A 24,589-nucleotide genomic window follows, 5' to 3' on the forward strand; every position below is an offset into this window, starting at 1 on the left:
ATCAAAAAGGCACCTGTACACACATACACATGCCTGTATGTTCCCTAATAGCGCTACTTTTCCTGATTTTCCAAGTTCATTCTCACACAGAAGAACATCCTCTCCAGATACTTAGCTACAAATCAATTCAAGTGACTTTTAATGACTCTAACATTGATATTAAAGAACGGAGGAACTATGATCAGCCTTTGTTCATTTCATTGTGATGCTTCTTCATCAAAAAGGCGCCTGTACACACATACACATGCCTGTATGTTCCCTAATAGCGCTACTTTTCCTGATTTTCCAAGTTCATTCTCACACAGAAGAACATCCTCTCCAGATACTTAGCTACAAATCAATTCAAGTGTAAGGCATCAGTCATATATATGACTATATTATTATTATTATTATCCTAAGATCCCATGAAGTCAAAGACTCATCTAGAAGGTCTCTTTGTCATATACACAGCTCATCATACCGTGCCTTAAATACATTCAAAATCTGTGCCGTCACCACACTCTCAGGCAATGCATTCCAATCATTCACACCTCCTCATGTGAAAAACCTGCTTCTCACTCTGTTGCTCATACCTTCTTTATACAGCTTCCAGGGATGACATTTTGTTTTTTTCAGTTCTCCCACCATTTTAAGAAAAACCTCTTCAATGTTAATCATATAGCAACCATTATATAGCAACGTTAATCATGTAGCAACCATTATATAGCAATGTTAATCATGTAGCAACCATTTATCAACTTGTATATCTCTAGCATATCACTCCTGTTCCTCCTATCCACTAGACTCTGTAAATTGCATCTTCTCAACCTTTCTTCATATTCAATATTCCAGAGATCAGAAACTACCTTAGTCAATTGCCTCTGGACCCTTTCCAACATCTCTTTGTCCTTTTGAAAACCAGATGACTAAATTTGTGCATAGTAGTCCATATATGGCCTAATCAATGCCTTATAAAATAGAACAAGAATCTCCTTACTTCTACAAGTCAGTGTCGTCTGCATCATTCCTAGATTTCATTGTGTTGTCCTCAAAATTTTGGCAATGTATCCTCTAAATTTTAGGTCCACTATCATCTGAAGATCTCTTATTTCCTCCATCTCCAACAATATATCCCTACCAAGCATAAATTCTACATCCCATCTTTGTTTCTGAAATTTTAAAACCTTACATTTTGCAACATTGAACTGGCATCCCCACACCGGTGCTCATTAAATCAACTTATTTAAGTCTTTTTGTAAGGACACAACATCTTCTCTACACTTCATAGTTTGTACTAACTTTGCATCATCTGCAAACAACTGGATATCCCCATCCAAGGCTTCATTAATATCATTATCATACAGGATAAACAGCAATGTCCCGAAAACAGACCCCCGAGGCACACCACTAGTGACTTTCCTCTTCCAGAATATATTGCTCCCCCCGTACACAATTTGCTGTTATCTATCAGATAGCCAGTCTCTAATCCAATGCATTAATCTAATATCCAACCCCATCCACTCTAGTTTAACTATCAACTTATCATGTGGTAAACTATCAAAAATCTTTACAAAATCTAAGTATACTACCATGTATCCATCTCCTTTGTCCAATGAAGCTGTAATCTTATTGGAATAAGTAATGGAATAGCGAGTTTAAGTTGAAAGGATGTATATATGGCAGATAGTTTTAACAGATTTGTTTTCAGATTTGGTGTTGGATTGGAGAAAAAAGTTCTGCTAAATTTAGTGAGTTTTGAGATGCAAAATCTGAGAAACTAGAGCTATTAAGATTAAGCAGTTTGGTGAGTATGCAATTACCATTAAGACAAGTGAGTGTGAGAATGAACAAAAAATGCTTAAGATAATACTGCTGATAACAAATCACAATTGGACAGTTAATATAAAGTGTAAGGGTACTTGCGTGTCTAGGGAGGAGAATACTGCACGTTATGCACAATAATGCCAGGAGTACTTGGAATAAGGGGAGGAATTTTTGAAAATGGTCAGTTCTTCTTGGACAGACATAACTGGCATTAGCGTGATATGGCTGACAGTAGATGATATACTTAGTGGAAAAGAATGTGAGATATATAGTATTTTCAAGGAGGACAGACAGAGAGAAAAAGATGAGAAGAGAAGTACTGCTGATCACAGCTGATGAACTGCAGCCAAAGAAGAGTAGGCAACATCCAGTAATCACTTCACGGTCACTCACACTAACAGAAGGGTAATTTGATGCCTCACATATAATTAAATCCTGAGATGAGATAATCAAATCCAAGATCCTCAATCCTCGTGTTCTCTCTGTTACATACTGTCTGAGGCAGTTGTACTGCAAAAACTCAAGAAACTCCTTTTCTTTATTTTCAGTTGCTATCTCATCATTCCAGTCTATATTGCCATAATTAACGATGTTCACTGCCAACTATAAGATAAATCACAGTTGGCAGTCTGCCACTGGAGGCCTACTATGAGTTATCTTGTAGCAGCCAGGATGATCCATCAGCAACTACGATCATTCTTGTAGCAAATATGTGCTAACTAAATGAATTAGGCATCTGTGGCAAAGTCCATTCAAAGCCTTGAGGGTGGCGGGAAATGAAACAAGTCGTAAATAAAATGGATTTATTCAGAAAATATAAAAGCATTCACATTTTCAACTAAAAGTTTTCTAGTAGCAAAGAATAAAGTATATAAAATATTATTATTATTATCATTATTATCATTATTATTATCAACATCATGTTGGAGGCTTAATGGATTTTTTACAACACTCAAAAAGGATTAAAATAGAATTTAATACTTCCTATATTTCGTCCTAGTCACTAGGACATCTACGGTGATTACAAAAACAACTAATGTAACACGAACACAAATATCATACAATACTAAGCCCAACCACGTGGGTGACACTAAAGTCCTCTCTAGGTGGAGTTCAAAGTTCAGGGTTAAGAAAGTTGGAGAGCTCTGAATGTAAGGAACCAATGGTGGCATTCATCACTGAGAGGGTGGCACAAGTAGATAATATTATTATCAACATTTAACCTCCATGGAGTCAGAGACTTATTGTGGGAGTTACTCACTATTGCATACAATGCTCATCCAACCACGTCTCAAACTGATTCAATGTGTCCACATCCACAACACACTCAGGCAATGCATTCCACTCACAAACCACCCTCCATGCAAAGAAGCTGTTTCTCACGCCTTTGCTCACACCCTCTTTATACAGTTTGCAGCAATGGCGTCTTGTTCTACTCCCCTCTCCCATTCCATGAAAAATCTCTTCCATGTCTACCTGATAACAATCCCTGACCAGCTTATATGTCTCAATCATATCCCCCCCCCCTCTTTCTTCTATTCAAGAGGCTCTGCAACTTATATTCTCTCAATCTGTCCTCATACTCCACATTCCAAAGACCATTGGCTACCTTTGTGAATCTTCTCTGTACCCTTTCCAACATATATACTCGTCACAATGAAAACCCAGTGACCAAATCTGTGCACAATAATCCATATGAGGCCTGATTAAGGCCTTATAATGGAATCATAACCTCTCTATTTCTGCATATCAGGGTTCTCTGCATCATTGCTATTATTTGATGTGATGTCTTCAGAACTTGCGCAACGTGGCCCCTGAATTTCAGGTCCTTTTCCGCAACACTCCTTCCCCACCAAGTGTATACTTTGCATCCTGCAGTTGCTTACCAAATCTCAAAACTTGGCAACATTGAACTGACAGTTCTGCTTACTTGCCCATTCGTGCAATCTATTCACGTCCTCTTGTAAGGCATTAACATCAGCCTGAACTGTGCATTGCTTTCCCCATTTTTGCATCATCTGCAAACAGCTGGATATCACTAGTTAAACCCAACTCAATATCATTAACATACAAATTGAACAGTGGCCCCAAAACTGACCCCTGCGGCACACTACTGTGACCTTTCTTTTTTGAGATACAGCACTCCCATATACAACTTTCTGATACCTATCTGACAGCCAGTCACTGATCCAACACAGAAGTCTGTTATCCAATCCCATCTGTTTCAATTTATTTAACACCTTGTCATGTGGCAGTCTATCAAAAGCCTTTGCGAAATCCAAATATACCACTGTATATGCATCTCCTCTGTCCAAGGTATTTTCACCTTGTTATAGTACATAAGTAAGTTAGTGAAACATGATCTCCCCTTAACACACCCATGTTGATAACCACAGAGAATACTGCTGTTAGCAACCCATTTCTGTATCCTACTTCTCACTAATTTCTCCAGGACCTTCACCACAACTCCAGATATATACAAACCAGTCTATAATTTGAAGCTACAGCCTTATCACTACCTTTATGCAGTGGAACAATTTTACCATCCTTCCACTCCTTGGAACCTGTGCTGTTGCAAAACTCTTATTAAACAGGCATGCCAATGCTAGTGCCAGTTCCCTGGAACATTCCCTTAAGATGAGTGGTGATATGTCATCAAATCCTATTGCCTTATTAACATTAAGGTTATTTATTTCCTCAAATACCTCATGCTCACTCACAATTAAGCTATCCTCTCCTATGTCCTCTACACTTAAGTTCATGATTCCACCCTGATCAGAATGAAACACCCTTATCAATTGATCACTGAATATCTCAACAACAACGTCTTCTGCAGCAGTTACCATTCTACCACTTTCATCCCTTAACTTCATCTTTCATGATCATTCTTCCTTCTACTTGAAACATATCTAAAAACTCTCTAGGGTTTTTCTTAGCCTGATTTGCCAATTTCTGCTCATACTCTACTTTTGTTTTCCTTACTAACTGAGGCACTCTCCTGACTTGTACTTTATATTCTTCATGTGACTGATTACCATTATTCATCTGGTACTTCCTCTAAAGTACTTTCTTTTTCTAGATTTCATGCTTACTTCCACATTCATCCATTTTACACCTACCTTATTCAGCCCTTTGGCCTTTGGGATACATTTGTACATTGATGCTCTTATGTATTTCTTTGTAAGTTCCCATGCAGCATTTATTTCCTTACTGCTCAACTCCTCATTCCATGTTATAGCTCCTAGTTGTCTCCTAAGTTTGTCATAATCACCAACCTTGTCATAATCACCACATATATCCTTTCCTCGCAAAAGCCTGCATATGACTAACTACAACACAGGTGATTACTTCATGATCACTTTCACCAACTGGAGGAAAATGTGAAACCCTCTAACAATTACATCCTCTGATGAAATTATGAGATTTAGAACTCTTGATCCTTTCATGCCTTTCTTTATGTGCTGCCTGAGATAGTTATCTCTCAAGCACTCGAGAAATTCACTTTCCTTATTTCCTTATGCATGATATTTTTTGAAACATTCTTCCACACATAAGGCAGGTTTTTCTTCACAAACTGGACAAAAATATCTCGTTTCTTGCTGGTGTTTTTCAGTCGTACCAAGACGTCAAGGTTTTGCACAAGCCACTGCAGTGAAAAACATGCAGTGATAAGTAGAGCCAGTTGATGGGGTAATACAAGATAATTCATAGTTGGTGTATGGAAGTAATACTTCTTTCAGGATGCCAACTATAAGATAACTTGAGCAATGTTTTTTTTTTCAAAAAAAGACTCATTTTGTCACAAAAAGTATCAAAAAAAAACAAAACAAAATTCCTCATTTTTCTATTGAATAAAGTAGTTTACAGATCCTAGAGTCTGGGATCGCGCTTGACAAATCCCCTGTGGCAGTCAATGTGTTAAAATTGCCCATAATGATCACCCTTTTCTTATTTGTTTGTCTAATTTGATTATACATTTCATGGTCATTATCATCTACATTACTAGGTCTATAACAACATCAGACTAAGTATTTCATTCTATTCACCTCTATCCCACACCATACCGCCCCAAAACCACTGGCACAATTTCCCAGTTGCTTCTCTATCTTATGTGGATATAACTCTTTCTCTATCATCAATAGCACCCCACCCTTCATTTTTTCCCTTTCCATCTTCACAAAACAAATCATACATTTGCATCTGTATTCCTGTCTGGATCTCATCCTCATCCAGACAATCTCATCCTCATCCAACCATGTCTCACTTATTCCAACAATTCTTTGGTGAACAGACTCAATTAATTCAGCTATTTCATTTGCCTTGTTTCTTACACTTCTAGCATTTGTATACAAACATAGCAGGTCATTCCTGGACCTAGGTTTCTTCTTGATGGGGAGGAGGTTGAGAGGATCCAGAGGCAAGTGACCAAGATGATAGCAGGTCTATGGAATGAACCTTATGAGAACAGGTTGAAGATTTGTGGGTTGCAGAAATTGGTTGATAGGCAGAAAAGAGGAGATATGATTGAGATATTCAAATTGCTGAAGGGTTTCTATAGGATTAATTAAGAGGATATTTTTGATATCAGGATGGTGGTGGGAGGACTAGGGGGGGGGGCATCTATGGAAGCTGGGCAAGAGTGTGGTTAATAAGGTGTTAGAGCTGGGTTCTTTACTTTTAGAGTGGTAAATGAGTGGAATAAGCTGCCAGACTCTGTTGTGGATGCTATGACAGTGAATGAGTTCAAGGCAAGGTATGATAGATACTGTGAGAATGTCGATTAGTGTGTGGACATGGTGTTTAGGGCCTCCCTCGATGAGTCTAAGGACTCCTTGGAGTCGCCTGTAGTAATAATAATAATAATAATAATATGACAAGTTTCACTGATACAACTTATTAGATGTGACTTCTCCATACTTAACTCTAGCCATTTCTTTTCTTAATTATTCATCTTAGAACTTTCTTCAAATCCAACTGTTTTTCCTTGATCCCAGGTCATTCCCTACCCTTTTTTTTTTACGCATGCAATCACATCCTCTTGGAGCATGAATGTTTCTCATGCTATGTTCCCATGTCCATCCTGAGTCTCCCCATTTCCCTGTCTGTCTTGGAAACCTGTTCTCTCATTCTCTATACTCATGCCACTCACTTCTTCATTCATAACCACCACTTCAAATACTCTTGTCTTACTCTCCTGTTCTTTAGCATCCCTTTCCACTTGATCAGATTCATTCTCTGCACCCACTTCTCTATCTCCCATCGCTTGGAGCAGTCTCTCCAAGCGACTCACATCAAAAACATTCAAATACAGTCAATCGCTCTTATACAGTTCAATTCATCCTTCAAACTAATTTCACACATTAACAAACTGCACTCCTTTCTCTCACACATTTCTGCTAAAACATTATTCACAATCTTCACTCTCTGCCTCATTTCATCACTGTTATATCTGGGCAACACACTGATAACCTTTCCTATCATACTATTATCTTTTAGCCTTCTCAGCGACCTCCTGATATCCAATCTTATATGTTCTTTGTTCCCAGTCAAGTCAATTGTCCCTATTACAACTACCAATGCATTCTCATTTTCTCACTTACTTCTCATAACCAATGCCTCAATCACTCTATTCATTCTACTTCCAGGAAAACAAACCTTGTGCATCCTCTCATCCACCACACCTCTAATAATTGAATCCCCATACAACGGCACTTATAGGTCATTCATAACTCTTTCATACCAATATTCTTCATTTTCAGAATTTTTACTGTTCCATACATATCTCAATATTTTCTTACCTTCACACCACCTCCATTTCATCTCTTGCCTCATCTTAACCAACTCAACTTTCAAATCTTGCATTGCATTTTCACTCTCATTCACTCTCTTAATTTTGTTGACAGACATACATGCTTAGACTCTATATATATTGCATCTTCTCAACCTTTCTTCATATTCAACATTCTAGAAATCAGAAACTACCTTAGGCTATCACCTCTGGACCATCCTAACACCTCTCCATCCTTTTGAAAACTAGGCGACCAAATCTGTGCAGAGTAGTTCATAATCAAGGCCTTGTAAGATGGAACCAGAATCTCCTTACTTCTACAAGTCTATGTCCTCTGCATCATTCCCAGAATTCACTGTGTTGTTCTCACAATTTTGGCAATGTGTCCTCTAAACAGAAGAAGAAGAATAAAATAGCACATGTGATTACCTGGTTATTGAAGAAAACTCTAACAAGCAGAGATAAGAAGTTATTATATCTCTTTATAATTGCCTTACTAAGGCCCCCCATCTGGACTATTCTGCACAGATTTAGTCGCATGGGTGGAGTGGATACAGAGGTTAGTGATCAAGATGGTGGCTAGTCTATGAAAGGTTCTTTATAAGAATAAGTTGAAAATTTAAGATTACAGAAATTGGTTGATAGATGGAAAATGGTGATAAGATAGAGACATACAAATTACTTACAGGTTTTTAGCATTGGTACAGAGGATAACTTGCATTATTTTCATCATCTCTGGAAAATGAGCAACAGTGTAGTTAGGAAGAGTGCTGGGGCTAGGTCTTTTTCTTGGAGAGTGGAAATGAGTGGAGTAGGTTGCCACAGTCTGTTTAGATGCCTTGTCAGTGGATGAGTTCAAAGCAAAGTATGACAGTAATAATAATATCCATACATTTACAATGAGTTCAAAGATATAGGGTTTTTAGGATTTTTTTTTTTGCTTGTGTTCTTCTAGTTAGGGTGCCTATTTTATGGGAAGAAAAAGCCTTATTGTAGACTCCAGCTAAGAGAAGATATAGGGAAGAAATAGGATAATAGGCAGGGGAGGGGAAAGAATAAGAGACTGTTCCTTGAAACTGTATCAATCATATAAAGAAGAAATGAGAAAGAAAATTTTGGCATGGCAAGTGATGAATAAGTGGAATTGTATTACTAGAGTGGATGGTAAATGCTACAACGCTAAATGTTTCAAAGGCTAGATATGAATGTGGTTTGTCAGAGTTTAGCTTCTCATGATAAGCCCCAGAAACAATCCTAATACTACAATGCAAACTGTAGATGCAAAAAACATTTTAAAGACTTTTGAGTCTTGAAAATGTTTGTATTGAGGTATTGAGGCTACATCAATATACCTGACTAACTCATGAGGCATTTTCTGGTTGGATTAGCAGCTCAGTAAAGAATGTTAAATGTTTGCTGAAAGGAACCAAAGTTTAAAAGACTGAACAGCTACAAAAAAGAGAAAATACTGAGAACCACTATCGTCAGCAGTACCCCCCCCCATATCCTATCTTCCCTGAAAATGCTAAACCCTTCACATTCTATCCCCATCACTACACCATCTGCTGTTAACCAAGTCTCACTAATGCCTATAACTTTTGGCCATGTTGCACTAACCAATGCCAAAAATTTCTCCCTCTTGTTCCTGATACTTCTAGCATTAGTATATAGAAACTGCAGCATCACTTCAGGCCCACACCCACCTTTACTTCCTGAATTGACAACCCTATTCATTATTTTTGTTTGAGAGACTAGATTCTAGACTTGGTCATTCTAACACTCGCTCGTTTCATGGGTAACTTCAAACAAACTCATCTGCTTCCACCCTAATAGTTTTAAGTTTTCCTGAATTTGTGTTTCAGCATGCTTGGTGAACAAAGTTCTCTCTATACATCTAACACCAAAACCATTTATATGCAGTTCACCTGCATTATACAAATCCTTCTTTCTGTCAAACACAGACCACAGATCCAAAAATCTTGCATCTTTCCTTCTGCACAACCTACGTGTTGATTCATTATCTATCAATGCCCTGCTCCTCATTTCACCTCTATCATAGCATGGCAGGAGACTTACACCCTTCACCTTCTTGCTCTTCAGTTTTTTTCTCTTCTAACAACTCTTATAGCGCTTATAACACCTCCGTAGCACAATTGAAAGAACGACGGTACATTGCGCCCTTCGATTGGAATAGGCCTAAGTCCGATTCTCGTTGCAATGGGAGGAATCTTTATCTGGACGATTTTCAATCGAAGGTGAGTTAGCCAATCTCAAACGGAGGTAGCAGGGTTTTTCTCCCGGAAACTTGGGTTTTTCATCCCGCATACAGACAAATCAGCCCTTCAGAACACACGCAATTTACAGACATAGCATACTAGTTGTGGTGGTGGTGGAGGAGGGGGTGGGTAGCAGATGGCATTGATGGAGATGGTTGATAGTAGAGGTTCGGTGTAGTGGTTGAGACAGCTGAAGATGTCCTCCCACGATGTCGTCGGACTCCTTGGAGGTGTCAGGAATAATAATAAAAAAAAAACTCCCTCACATTCTTGCTCACAGAATACTTCTCGCCTCGCAAATCATTTGTGCCGATCAAGACAATCAAATCAGTCCTTTCACCTTACATTTGTATCCAGATAGCATGACTAATATTGCACCAGGGAAATACGATTTTTTCATACTTTCATTAAGTACTCCCTTGGTCATTGAGTCTCCATAAATAATTTTCTCCTTAACTTATTTTTCTTTTCTCTTCACTCGGTCCTTATTACTACTTCAGAATGCCTGCTTCTTTCTACACTCAATCCTGCTAATCTCTTACTGCTTCTGCAATTTTTTAATTTCACACTTTTCCCTTTGAAGTATAACATTTAAGCATGCTATTTGTTTATTTATCTCAATTTTGTTCTTCTTTCCACTTCTGCACGTTTGACATTAGTACTGCACAAATTCCTGCAAATTCAAGTCGCTTGACAATGTGCTCTTTATCTTTAAATGCACCTGTGGCACGACTATAAACAACAAAATTACATGATAACTACAGTAATTAACTTTAATGAAATGAAAGTACAGATATTTCATACTGAAAATAACAGTACATCATCAGTGCATAGAAACAAGCAAATAAAAGAAACAGGAATACAAGGTACAAACAACAATTGGTTTACCAATTAAAAACTGTTGCTGCATGCTATAAATTAATATATTAATAAATAATAATTTTATTAAAACTATTTTTGATGATTACATAAAATGAGAATCTCACAATCTCCAATAATATTATTTATTAATGTATGAATTTCTAGCAAGCAGTAGCAGTTTTTAATTGGTAAATCGATTTTCTCTCTCACAAAATTTTGGGAAAAAGTGCTCATTGAACAGCTCAACTATGTGTCTTCTGCATCAGCCACTCTATTCCCATTTTTATCCTACAATGTCATTCTTCCACAATCGTTTCTCTACCTACTGGCCACATAGCTAAAAAATTCCCTAAGATTTTCTTTGGATCTTAGGGCCAATCTCTTCTCATATTCCAGTTTTGCCTTCCTCATCATTCTGATCACTCTACTGGCCTCTGTCTTATATTCTTCATGTATCTGTCCTCCACCCCTCTCCTTATATCTCTTCCATAATCTCTTTTTCAACTGCAGTTCCTATTTGATATTGTTTGTCATCCACTTTACACCAAATTGTGTCTGCTTCTTCACCTGTGGATTACAGCTTACAATTGCTGCTAACAAATATTCTTTCACAATTTCCCAAACACTAATGATATCCTGGCCTTCTACTTCTGCCTTCCATGGAACTGCCCCTAGTTGATACCTAAGACTATTATAATCACCTGCCTTATAATTCCACATACGTTCCCTTTTCTGTGATATACCTGTATGTCTGTTCATCTTCCAAGTCAAAACCACATGTTCACTCTCTCCAACTGGTGGGAGAGATGTCATCGCACTTATTATCAGCTCTTCTGATGCTATGAAATCCAAAACTCTTGAACCTCTTGTTCCCTCTATTACATGCTGCTGAAGACATTTGTCCCTCAAGAATTCCAGAAATTCTATCCCCTTCTTACTACTTGCATATTCCTTTTCCCAGCTTATACTGCTGTAGTTCCCATAACAATCATTCTTCTTGCACTTGCCAAGCTTAACTGCCTAAACATCTCCTAGTCCCCACCCTCTGTGCTCCCTGATTTATAGCAACACCCCACTAAATATCCTGTCTTGGCCACTGCTACTTCACACCATATGCCTTCAAAACCATTTGTGTCACTGCTTTCCAAAGCCTCCACTCTTAAAGGACATAAGCCATCACTTATCATAAGCAGTACTCCACCATCACATTTTCCTTTCCTATCCTGCCGAAAAATGCTGTACCCTGCCACTTCAATTCCAGTTATTATATCATCATCTTCCATCAACCACAGAGATCCTAATAATCTTTGGCCAGGTTGATGCTATCAGCGCCACCAATTCATCTCCTTTATTTTGGATACTCCTGGCATTAGTTTAGAGCATAAAAATGTCACTGCTTCTATACCTATCATGTCCCCACTCGATCCCCCTCCCCCGCCAATGTTACCTGATGTTGTCTCCCTTTCCCCAAGCACCTATTCTCACAAGAAGCTACCCCTACTACCATCTACCCTGGGAATTCTAGTTTCCCTGCATTGACATACTGACTCGTTCAGAAAACAGCAATCTTTCCAGATGCCTTTGTCCTTCCTCATTCAAATACAAGCAGTCTCTAGCATACAGTTCCCTTCTGTCCTCAAATGCCTTTCAAGCATCCACGTATTCCAATCCTCTCTTCTCACACATTCTGGCTATTATTTGATTCAATATTGCCTCTCTTCTGCTCAGTTCGTCACTATCATACCTAGGAAACACACATACAATCTTTCCTCTCTGTGTTTTCTTTTGCACAACTTCAAGCAAGAATCTCAGATCTCTCGCAGCCTGATTTACACTGCCTCTCAAGTCATTCATGCCCACCATTACAATCATTTCATATATCCTTTCACTCCTCTTAATTGCCATAGTCACATCTTCTATCATCCCTCCAGGCAAACACACCTATGGCATCCTATATTTCCTATCTCTGACTGTTTCCATTCTCTCTTCCTCAATCATTACCATAACTCTCTCGCTCCCTCTCTTCTACTGTCTCCATTTTCTCCTCGTATAGTCAAATTAGCCAAGCAAATCAGAAAAGGGTGATCATTATGGGGGACAGTATGTAACAGAGGGCACACGAGGATTAAGGGTCTTGGATTTGGTCATCTCATTAGAGGATGTAATTATAAATGAGGTGTCAAATCATCCACCAATTGGTGAGAGTGACCATTAGGTGATTACCTGGGTGGTTGCCAGCAGTGTGAGGACCCCTGTGAGAAAAGGGTATATGTGGAACTACAAGGGGGGATGATTATGAAGAGCTCAGGAGACAGCTTGCGGGTGTAGCAGGGAATGAGGAGTTAGCTGGAAAAGAGATCAATGCAGCTTGGGGAATTTTCAAAAACTATCTAGTAGATGCAATGTCTAAATGTATTCCAAGGGCGAGAAGGTTAAATAAGGTAGGTGTGAGATGGATGAATAAAGAGATTAAGCATGAAATAAAAAGAAAAAGAGCATTGTGGAGGCAGCATAAGAGAAGTGGAAATAGCCACTTTCATGAGATCTATAAAGACCAGGCAAGGAGGGTGACTTGGTTGGTGAGAGTAGCTAAAGAGAGGTATGAACAGCAGTTAGCTAATGAAGCAAAAAGAATCCTAGGGAGTTCTTTCGATATGTAGCCAGCAAAAGAAAGAATGATTATGGAAGAATGACATTGATTGGAAAAAATGGTATAAAGACAGCTGTTGCAGAATGCATGGTGGAGGAACTTAATGAGCAGTTCATAAAGATCTTTCAATCTTGTGAATGTGACTTCATGGAGAGATTGAAAGCAGTTGATGATGGAGAGGAGAGAATGACTGTAAGTGAGCAAGAGGTGTTTGGGGAGTTGAGTGATGTAAATAAGGCTGTGGGACTTGACAATATATCACCGTGTATTCTGAAGGAATGTACCAGGGAGGTGACACCTGCTTTGACATATTTTTTTAATATGAGTTTTGCACTTGGTCAAGTTCCTAAGGAGTGAAAGGAGGGCAAGATTGTGCCACTTCATAAAGCAGGTGATTGAACTCAAGCATCAAAATATAGGCCTATCTGTGAGTCAGGTGTTGTGGTTAAGTTTCTGGAGAAGCTTGTGAGAACTAGGATCCAGAGTTGGGTTGTGAACAATGGTATTATCTTTGATGGACAGCATGGATTTGCTAAAGGGAGGTCATGTTTTAGTAATCTACTTACTTATTACAATAAAGTGACTGCTTCCTTGGACAGAGGAGAAGGATACACAGTAATATATTTGGATTTCACAAAAGCTTTTGATAGAGTACCTCATGATAAGTTGACAGTCAAACTAAAGCAGATGGGGTTGGATATTAGATTAGTGCATTGGATTGGAGACTGGCTATCTGATAGGTATCAACAAGTTGTGTATGGGGGTGCAATATCCAGGAAAAGGAAAGTCACTAGTGGAGTGCCTCAGGCGTCTGTTTTAGGGCCATTACTATTTAACTTGTATATTAATGATATTGGCAAAGATTTGGATGGAGATATTCAGTTGTTTGCAGATGATGCAAAGTTGGGACGAACCATGAATTGTAGTGAAGAGGTTGTGGCTTTACAGGAAGACTTGAATAGCTTGAGTGATTGGGCACTGAAATGGGGATGTGAGTTCAATGTTGCAAAATGTAAGGTTTAAAAATTTGGAAAACAAAGATGGGATGCAGAATTTATGCTTGGTGAGAATATATTGTTGGAGGTAGAGAAAATAAGAGATCTGGGCATGATAGTGGATAAGGAACTAAAATTTAGGGGACACATCGCCAAAACTGTGAAGACAACAGAAAGGTTTCTGGGAATGATGCAGAACACACTGACGTGTACAAGTAGGGAGATTATTGTTCCGTTGTATGGGGCTTTGATTAGGCCACACATGGAATATTGTGCCCAGATTTGGCCAACTGGTTTTCAGAAGGATGAAGAGATGTTGGAAAGGGTCCAAAGGCAACCGACTAAGGTAGTTTCTGACCTCTGGAATGTTGAGTATGAGGAAAGATTGAGAAGATGTACTTTGCAGAGTCTGGTGGAGAGGAGGAAGAGGGGAGATATGATAGAGACATACAAGTTGGTAATGGGTTGTTATAAGATCAGGGGTGGAGAAGTTCTACAGAGAATAGTGGGAGCAGGTGAGAACCAGAGGTCATCCCTGGAAACTGTATAAAGAGGGTGTGAGTAGGGGGAGTGAGAGGCAGGTTTTTTTCATGCAGAGTTGTGAATGATTGGAATGCCTTGCCTGAGAGTGTGGTGTCTGCAAGGAGTTTGAGTGTGTTTAAGACACGGTATGATGAGATGTGTGTGTGTGATAAAAGGACCTCCCAGATGAGTCTTTGACTCCATGCGGTCTAGGGGTAATAATAATAATAATAATAATATGATCATACTAGCAAGAAATTTAAGATGACCTACAAAGATTGGTAAATACATTCAACAATGCAGCAGAAAAGAGAAATATAAAGATATCAACAGAAAAAACTAAAACAATGATAGTTGCCAAGAAGTCCATAAGATGCAAATTAGAAATTAATCGGAAATAATGCCGGCCTGGTTGGCAGAGTGGTTAGCGTATCTGCTCTCCAGCCAGAAGGCTGTGGGTTTGAATCTTTCCATGGACATGGTTGTTTGTGATTGTCTGTGAAAATACTAGTGGTTGTGATGGGCAGTAGATGGTGTTGGTGTAGTTATGGTTCATTTTAACTGGTGGATTGAGTGGTGGAGACAGAGCTGTAGAGTAGATGTCCTCCCTCTATGAGTCTTTGGACTCCTTGGAGGTGTCACATAATAATAACAATTCAACAAGTTAGTGAGATGAAATATTTAGTAATAGAAATAAACAGATATGGTATCACACAAAAATCTAGTAGAATATCTGGATGTTTCAACAGCCTCATCTGAAAGAATAAGAACATAAGCAAAGAAACAAACATAATATTATTATTATCATCTGACACCTCCAAGGAGTTCAAAGACTCATCGAGGGAGGGTACTCACTCCACAACTCCTCCTCCATCAACTATAGCGAACCACATCATCTACACCAATGCCATCTACTGCCCACCACCACCACCACCACCAGCACTAGTATTTTCACAGACAACCACAAACATTCATGTCCATGGCAGAATTCAAACCTGAATCATTTTGGCTGGAGAGTGCATATACTAACCACTCAGCCAACCAGGCCGGCAAAATAAGAATCTATAAAGGAGTAATCAGACCAACACTGATATATGCATCAGATGCATGTGCAACTACAAAAATTAGACAAATCAAATGAAAACATGATGGTCTTTGAAAACAGAAGCTATACATGCATTTCTTATATAGAGAAACCTGTAGAGTATTCATAATCATAAATTCACACGTATGCCACAGTAATTAACTTTTTAATAATGTGTAAATATTTCATTTTAAGTATTATAAGACATCATCAGTACAGACTACGTCAGGACATTAAACAACAATAGGAATTACATTCAAAAATACACATTAGTGCACATGCTTACATTGGAATCCCTGTATGTATACAGTGCCATGTTTAAGGATTAAAAACTATTGGGCTGTAATTAAACTAAATTAAAATATAACTGATAAATTTATTTTATACAGTTGAAAATAAATTTCCCAGACTTTTGGGATAGTGAGACAGTTGTTATGGTTAAGATTGGTTAAATTCACACTAGAAAAAGAATCATCACAAGGTATTTCCTTCTTTGATGTACACATTCAAAGTAAACAAGATGGTTCCATTTACACTTCTATCTATCAAAAATCAACTTTTTTAGATCGTTATTTCCACAATACACTGGCTCACCATCCATCTCAAAAATACGGCATGATAAAATCTTTGATATCCAGAGCACACAAATTTTGAAGAATGAAGATCCTCTGAAGAATCTTTAAAACAAGAATTGGAAATTATTAAAGGTACACCCTTACTAAATGGATATAATCCAATAATAACTCAAAAAATTATCAGTCCTTTCCTACAGGAACTACGAAAAGATGGCGGCTCGTGTTGTAGTGTTCAGTGTCGTGTATTATTGATAGTGAATTATAATCGGGTTTGATATGTTTTTAGCGATTTATAGTTATGCTTAATCATTAGGGTTAGTAGTTAATTGCTTGCTACCATAATTAGTCACATATTTTCCTCAGTGCTTTATCTAGTAGGTAAGTTAACCTTTTCTTTCTAAAACAACGGCGATACGCTAGGCTTACTGCCATCAGCATCGCCATTGTGTTATAGAAACTGTCTATTACCATAGTGCGGTGGAAATGGACAGCATGTACTGCTCCGCAGAACAACTTGCGGATCCAACCACAGATGTACCGTACGAGGACCTCACCTTTAAACAGCTCCTGGCCATTTTCAAGCACATTGGAAATCTGCTCCACACAAAATGGCCTGGCAAGGTAGTAGTTCATGAAATCCAAGAGGTTGATGCTGACGATGCTCAGCTTCTTGAACTGCTTCAGGGCGGCGCTGCTGAGGAATCAGCGGCGGCTGATGATCATTCCCGCACTGACCATGCTGATGCTAATTTTCAGGAGGTTCGCGCAAGCAAAAAGCGAAAAACCGCGACCTCTGAATCACCAATAATGGATGTTGTAGTAGAAGATGGCTCTGCTGCAGACTCTCCTACCTCCGCAAGGGAAAAGATCCCCCCGATTATTCTGCGTGAGAAGAAAAAATGGATGACAATAAAGAACATGATGTACAACCTAAAGATTTCGTACAACAATGCAAAGAATATCACAGATGGTGTCAAAATCCACCCCAACACTGTCTCAGACTACCGTAGGTTGACAGCAGAACTGAATTCTAGAGGGGTCCAGTACCATACTTATTCGCTCGGCTCCGAAAAAAATCTTAAGATTGTAATTAGAGGCGTACCTGAGGATGTCTCCATAGATGAAATCATTGCGGATCTGCACTCGAATGATTTACCACCAATCAAGGTCAGCAGAATGACCAGGAGGGACAAGACTCCAATGCCACTGGTGCTGATCGAAATCAGTCAAGCCCACAAACACATATATGACTTGACAACCATCTGTGGATTGAAAATCTCGGTAGAACCGTTAAGGAAGAGAGCTTCTACTGGGCAATGCCACAGATGTCAAAAATTTGGGCATGCCCAGAAAATGTGCAGGGCAGAGTTCAAGTGTCTGAAGTGTGGGGTTGGTCACCCAACGAACACCTGCTCTAAACCAAAATCTACCCCGGCTAAATGTGCCAATTGCGGCGGCCCTCACACATCCAACTACAAAGGATGTTTACATAATCCACGTAATAGGAGGTCAGAAGAGGGAACATTCTCTCCTTCCATTAGCTCACCTACATCTGCAGCTACTTCACAGTCTCCTAAAGTTCAGAATAAAGATTCAGAAGCCCATCTGCCGAAAACTGAGTTCCCTCAAAAAACAACTCTAAAAAGGCAGTCCAGGTCATATGCGGATGTAACCCGCCCTAAACAGACATCCCTAGAACAGCCAGCTTCACGCCCAAATTTGACAGCTATCATCACCGCGTCCCTGGCAAATATGCTATTAGATTTCAGCAGATCTAATCCTTCACAAAGTTCTACTAACAGATTCCTCAAAGACACCCAAGTCATCATTTCAGCGCTCACTAATGAACAGTAAAAAATTAAAACCAGAATCCTTAGAGATAATAGCCTGGAATGCCAACGGCTTAAGAAATAAGATCCTAGAACTTAAAAATTTTGTCCATAGGCATCGGCCAGATGTTCTATTACTAAACGAAACACATCTAAGACCAGCAGACAATCCCATAATCTACGGATATCAATCATATAGAACTGACAGATCAACCCACAGAGGTGGAGGCACAGCAATTTTCATCAAGAACTTTATCTCACATCACTCCATAAACCTTCCTCCTACCTCCACTCTTGAGGTCACTGGCATTGAGATTCTCACGAGCTCAGTAGGCAAATTAAAAATTTTTGCAGCATACCATCCACCACAAAAATCATTACTATCTTCTGACTTGAATGCCATATTTGATACTGGAGAGCCTACCATTGTGGCAGGGGATCTAAATGCCAAACATCCTACCTGGAATAGCCACTCCACTAACAAAAATGGACAGATACTACAGAACTATGCTGATTTCAACAACCTTCACGTAATAGGCCCTGCTGATCCCACCCATCACAACACTTATGGTAGGGCTGATGTATTGGACATTGCCATACTGCAGCACATTAGACTCCAATACAATTTAATGACAATCAATGATTTATCATCAGATCATAACCCAATACGATTAAAATTAGGAAATCTTGAAAAATTATCTCCACCCCCTCACTCATTTATTCCCTGGGAAAGGCTCTCCAAGATGCTTCCAAAATATATTGGTCCTGTTCCCATCATTAAATCAAAAGAGGAAATTGAGATAGCTGTCAAAAATCTAACAGAACAGATCACAGCAGCCTGTGCAGCAGTTACTACCCCTGTAACTACCCACAAACCCAACCATCTGCCCGAAGATATTATGAATCTGATTAGGGAAAAAAACAGGGCTAGGAAAAGATACCACAACACTAGGGCACCACAAGACAAGCGGATCTTAAATAGGTTAAATTCTGCAGTGAGAGATGCACTCGCAACTCATAGATCTCAACTCTGGGAAGAAAAACTGACCTCCATCTCCACTGATAACCACTCTGTATGGAATCTTATCCGTAAGATCAAGAACAAAAACAAACCTCTTCCCCCTCTGCAAACAGATTCAGGTCTCATCCACACCGATGCTGATAAAGCTGAGGCAATAGCGAATCATCTTGAAAATCAATGCAAACCTGCATACAGTCACCTTGACATTAGTCATATCTACAAGATACACCGTAATGTCAGATATTCACTCAAGTCTGCTCCCACACATTCTACTCAAATCACACCCACCTCACCTGCTGAAATATATGCTATTATTCAGAAATTCAAAAATAAAAAGGCTCCTGGACCCGACGGCATCTCCAACAAAGTTATAAAACTTCTACCTCGCAAAGCTATTGTTCATTTGGTAAACATAATCAACTCCATACTTCACTACAAGTATTTCCCTTCCTACTGGAAACTGGCGTACATAATACCAATTCATAAATCTGGAAAGGATCCCACTCTGCCACAAAATTACAGACCAATCAGTCTCATCTCTAATCTCGGAAAAATTGCTGAGAAGGTAATTCTTACTAGGCTTCAAGATTCAGTACTCCAGTTAAACATCCTGCCTGAGGAGCAGTTTGGCTTCAGACAGTTGCATAGTACCACTCAACAAATACACAGATTGGTGGAACATATCATTACAGGTTTTAACTGGCGTCAATGCACTGGGGCTGTTTTCCTAGACTTAGCCAGTGCATTTGACAAGGTTTGGCATTATGGTTTGCTATACAAGCTTATATCATCCGGTGTTCCAATCGGAATCATTCAACTCATCAAGACATACCTCTGCGATAGGCGCATGCAAGTGAGATTAAGTGGAGTAGTGTCTGCACAGAAACACATCTTGGCTGGAGTTCCACAAGGATCCTTATTAGCACCGATCTTATTCTCCTTATACTTGCATGATATCCCACACAACCCATTATCTTCAATTAAAGCTCTTTACGCTGATGACACGGCGATATTGGCCAGATCATTAAAGCCTCATTTAGCCATCAAGAAACTGCAAGAAAACCTACTACAAATAGAACAATATTTTGCCAAATGGCGACTCCAGGTGAACCCTCAGAAGAGCGTAGCCGTCTTATTCTCTAGAAGATCAGTGCTTCCTAATGAAGATATTCTCCTGTTTAACACAAAAATTCAGTGGAAAACAGAGATCAAATATCTTGGTGTAGTAATGGACAGAAAACTGACTTTCAACTCCCATATCAAGACTCTCTGTGTAAACACGTCAAAAACCATAGCCCAGCTCTATCCGCTAATAAACAGAAACAGTAAGCTGAGCACCAGAATCAAACTTCTCATATATAAACTGATGGTTCGTCCAATACTCACCTATGCCTCACCGACCTGGAGCCATACTTCAAACTCAAATATCATTAAATTACAACGCATTCAGAACAAGTGTCTCAGAATGATCCTGGGCGCTCCATGGTTCGTCCGAACTGTCCGACTGCACCGGGACACGGAGGTCCCCTATATCTACACCTTCATGCAGACTATAGCAACCAAATTCTTTTCAAAGGCAACTGTGCACCCTAACAGACTGATCCAACTGGCTGCTGACTATGATGCTATGGACTACTCGAAGCACAAAAGACCTAAAGCCATCCTCAAACCCCTCACTGAGGATTAATCTCCTAGCCTGCTGAGGGCGAGCAATTAGCTCATAAACTCTTTCTACTCACAGTCTCTATTAAGATAGCCGGGAATATGAAAAGCTTTTGCTTCACCCGTTAAGCCAGTAATGTTACTAGTGTTACTAGTCCTTTCCTACACATCAACCCAGACAAAAAGAAGCTCATAGGACTCCTATACCATATATCAAAGGCATCTCTGAACATTTGTCAAAAATTATGAAGAAATATTAATACAAACTTTCTGGAACCTATAAACCAATCAACCAAATTTTCAATTTGTTACCTTCTCCAAAAGACAAACTGTCACCACTGTTGCTACCTGGTGTATATGAAGTGTCATGTTCTTGTAACTTGTCTTACTATGGACAAACAGGAAGATCTGTATTATAAAAGCATCTCTGAATATCAAGACCACATCCATCTTGTCAAACCACAGAAATCTGGTCTCATGCACATGGAGTTGAAAATGCCAACCACATGATCCAATGGCAACACACCAAGCTACTACATTGATCCATATATAAACATAAGGGTTTGTATAAAGAAATTGCTGAAGCCTTACGTCACAGACTCAATCTTAATCGTGACGGCTGTCTCACTATCCCAAAAGTCTGGGAAATTGTTATTCTCAACTGTATAAAATAAATTTATCAGTTATATTTTAATTTAATTTAATTACAGCCCAATAGTTTTTAATCCTTAAACACTACTATATACATAGAGGGATTCCAATGTAAGCATGTGCACTAATGTGCATTTTTGAATAAGTCCTATTGTTATTTAATAACTGTACTGATGACGTCTTATGGTATTAAAACAAAATATTTACATATTATTAAAAAGTTAATTACTGTGGCATATATGTGAATTTATAGTTACTACATGCATTTGAGCTTAATAACTTATATTCTTATTTAATGCTTTATCCAAGTGTAAGCAAACAAAGTAACCTAGTCATAAAGATATTTCACATGCAAACTTTGTTGCTTACACCTGGATAAAGAATTAAACAAGAATATAATTTCTTGGCTGGTATAATTTACTTTCTTCTTCTTTTTACTATTAAGCACAAATACTTGTATGCCTCCATTTTCAAAGACCATCCCACCATCTTTTCCTTGGTCTTTCTCTATTTCTGTTTTCCTTTGTATCCAGTTCTTTACTTTCCAAGAGTAAACAAACAAAGTAGCCTACTCATAAAGATACTTAACACACAAACTTTGTTTATTACGCTTGAATAAAGGATTAAACAATGTAATTTCTTGGCAGATGAAGTTGTCTGCATATTTCAAAATCCATAATTAGAAATATAAAAAAATTACCTGATCATCTTCAAATTCTTCACTTTCTTGTGGATTTTTAGGTACTATCAACACAAGGAGTAATTCACTTATTCTTTGGCAAAGTTCAGTAATAGTTGCATTAGCAGATTTGTATTGGCTCACTAGCCTCTGCACCTAAATATTGGTATACGAAAATCGTTTAAGCTTTATTATAAAATTTATGACAAATTTTAGCAGAAAATGCATGATGGGGATTACAGACTGTCTGTCTGTAATCCCCCATCATGCATTTTCTGCTACCCCAGTATGTGCCTGCAGGGTGAAGGCACATACTGGGGTAGCAGAAAATGAGAGATCGGATCAGCTGGCTAAAGAAGCGGCTAAAAACAACTGGCTAGAAACAAGTTACGAAATTTGCTATAAAAACACTTGCAGAAGAAATAAGCCTAAACTTGTGGGAAGAAGAATGGAAAACATCAAAAAACAGATCAATAACAAAAGAATTCTTGCCAAGTATTAGAAGCAGACTCCAGCTTAATAAACATGCTATCTCTCCAGGTTTAACCACGTTGCTAACGGGACATTAAAAATTAAGATGCTACCTACACAGATTTCATATCCTGGAATCACCATCATGCATTTATTGTCCACATCGTGAACAGACTGTTGATCACATATTTTGTGACTATCAGCTACTGGACTCCATCCAGATGCCCCTAATACAACATGTCATCACTTCTGGAAACAAGTTGCCAGTGTCAAAACAGAGACTTATCAAAAAGTATTGCTCAGAATTAATTAAATTTGCCAATAAGATCAACTTTCAGTCATTGTAATCTAACATAAATTACTGATATTGTATGAATTATATAATGTAAATATATATGTCTAATCATTAAAGGTACCTGTGGCATAATTAAAATTAATAACTTAACACGCATAAAACCAACAGTAATAACTTTAATGAATTAAAGGTACAAATATTTTGTACTGCAAGTAATAGTCCATCATCAGTGTAGAACAAACAGTTAAAGGAATGGAATACAAAGTACAGAACAGTCAGTGGATTATGAATTAAATTGTTGCTGAGTGCCAGAAGATTAATGTTAATAAAATATTATTAAATAATTCTTAAAAACTATTTCATCGATGGTTGCATACGATGAGAATCTCCCAAACTTTTTGGGAAGGGAGACAGTCATTTAGATTCAAATTCGGCCAATGTAAAAGCTGCGTCTGTGGAGAAGACAAGTTTTATTCCACTGGATATTATGTTTAGTGTCAATGCTATGTTGTGCTAGACCAGACATGAGGTTTCATGTATTCGATATAATACTGATGTTCCTTCATCCTTTTTTCCACAGAACACCCTGTTTGTCCAAAGTATGATAAATTACATTGACATGGTATCTGGTAAACACCAGCTAATGACAGAGGTGCCAGTTTGTCTTTTGTAGATGGCAACAAGTGAGAAATTTTGTTGATAGGAAAATATGTGGGAATAAGATGATATTTCTTCAAAATTCTGCCAATAGGTTCTGAGATGCCTGAAATATAAGGGATTGGAACTTTGCAGTCTGTTGAAGAATACTGAGGTGTTGGAACATAGGAGTGAATTATCTGCTGGATTTGATTAGGGTTGTAACCATTAGATTCTATTAACTTTTTTATAGTGAAATTTTGTTGTAAGCTTAATGGAGAGAAGCACACTTTATGTGCCTCCATCGTGCAATTGGCTAGCGCGTTCGGCTGTTAACCAAAAGGGTGGTTCGAGCCCACCCAGGAACGCTTAATATTGTCAGCGGTCAGATTAGTTTGAAAGCACCAGTTCTCGTCTGATCACTGAAGTTAAGAAAAACCTGAGCCCAGTTAGCACTTGGGAGGGTGACCACGTGGGAATCCTGGGTGCTGCTGACATTAATTATTTTGGATAGAAGAAGGAAAGGTGATATGATTGAGACTTTTAAACTGTTGAGAGGTGGTTACAGGGTTGACACTGAAGAATTCTTTCGCTTGGTTGAACAGCAGGAAGGAGTGATGACAAGGGGCCATCCCTGGAAGTTGCGAAAGGAAACGGTGAGCAAGAGGGTGAAGAGTGGTTTCTTTGCATGGAGGATAGTTGAACCATGGAATGCATTGCCTGATAGAGTGGTGAGAGCAAGAACGGTCAATCAGTTTAGGGAGTGGTATGATAGACTTTGTGTTTCCTAG

General features: G+C 38.7%; 1 pseudogene; it reads left to right on the forward strand.

The window, feature by feature from the left end:
• The first annotated feature begins 24,175 nt into the window (after positions 1 to 24,175).
• On the forward strand, positions 24,176 to 24,295 carry LOC150093113 (5S ribosomal RNA; annotated as a pseudogene).
• Positions 24,296 to 24,589: the final 294 nt, after the last annotated feature.

This window comes from Typopeltis vanoorti, chromosome 24 (assembly GCF_054136105.1).
Source record: "Typopeltis vanoorti isolate ZY-2024b chromosome 24, IOZ_Tvanoo_1.0, whole genome shotgun sequence".
Lineage (NCBI taxonomy): Eukaryota > Metazoa > Arthropoda > Arachnida > Uropygi > Thelyphonidae > Typopeltis > Typopeltis vanoorti.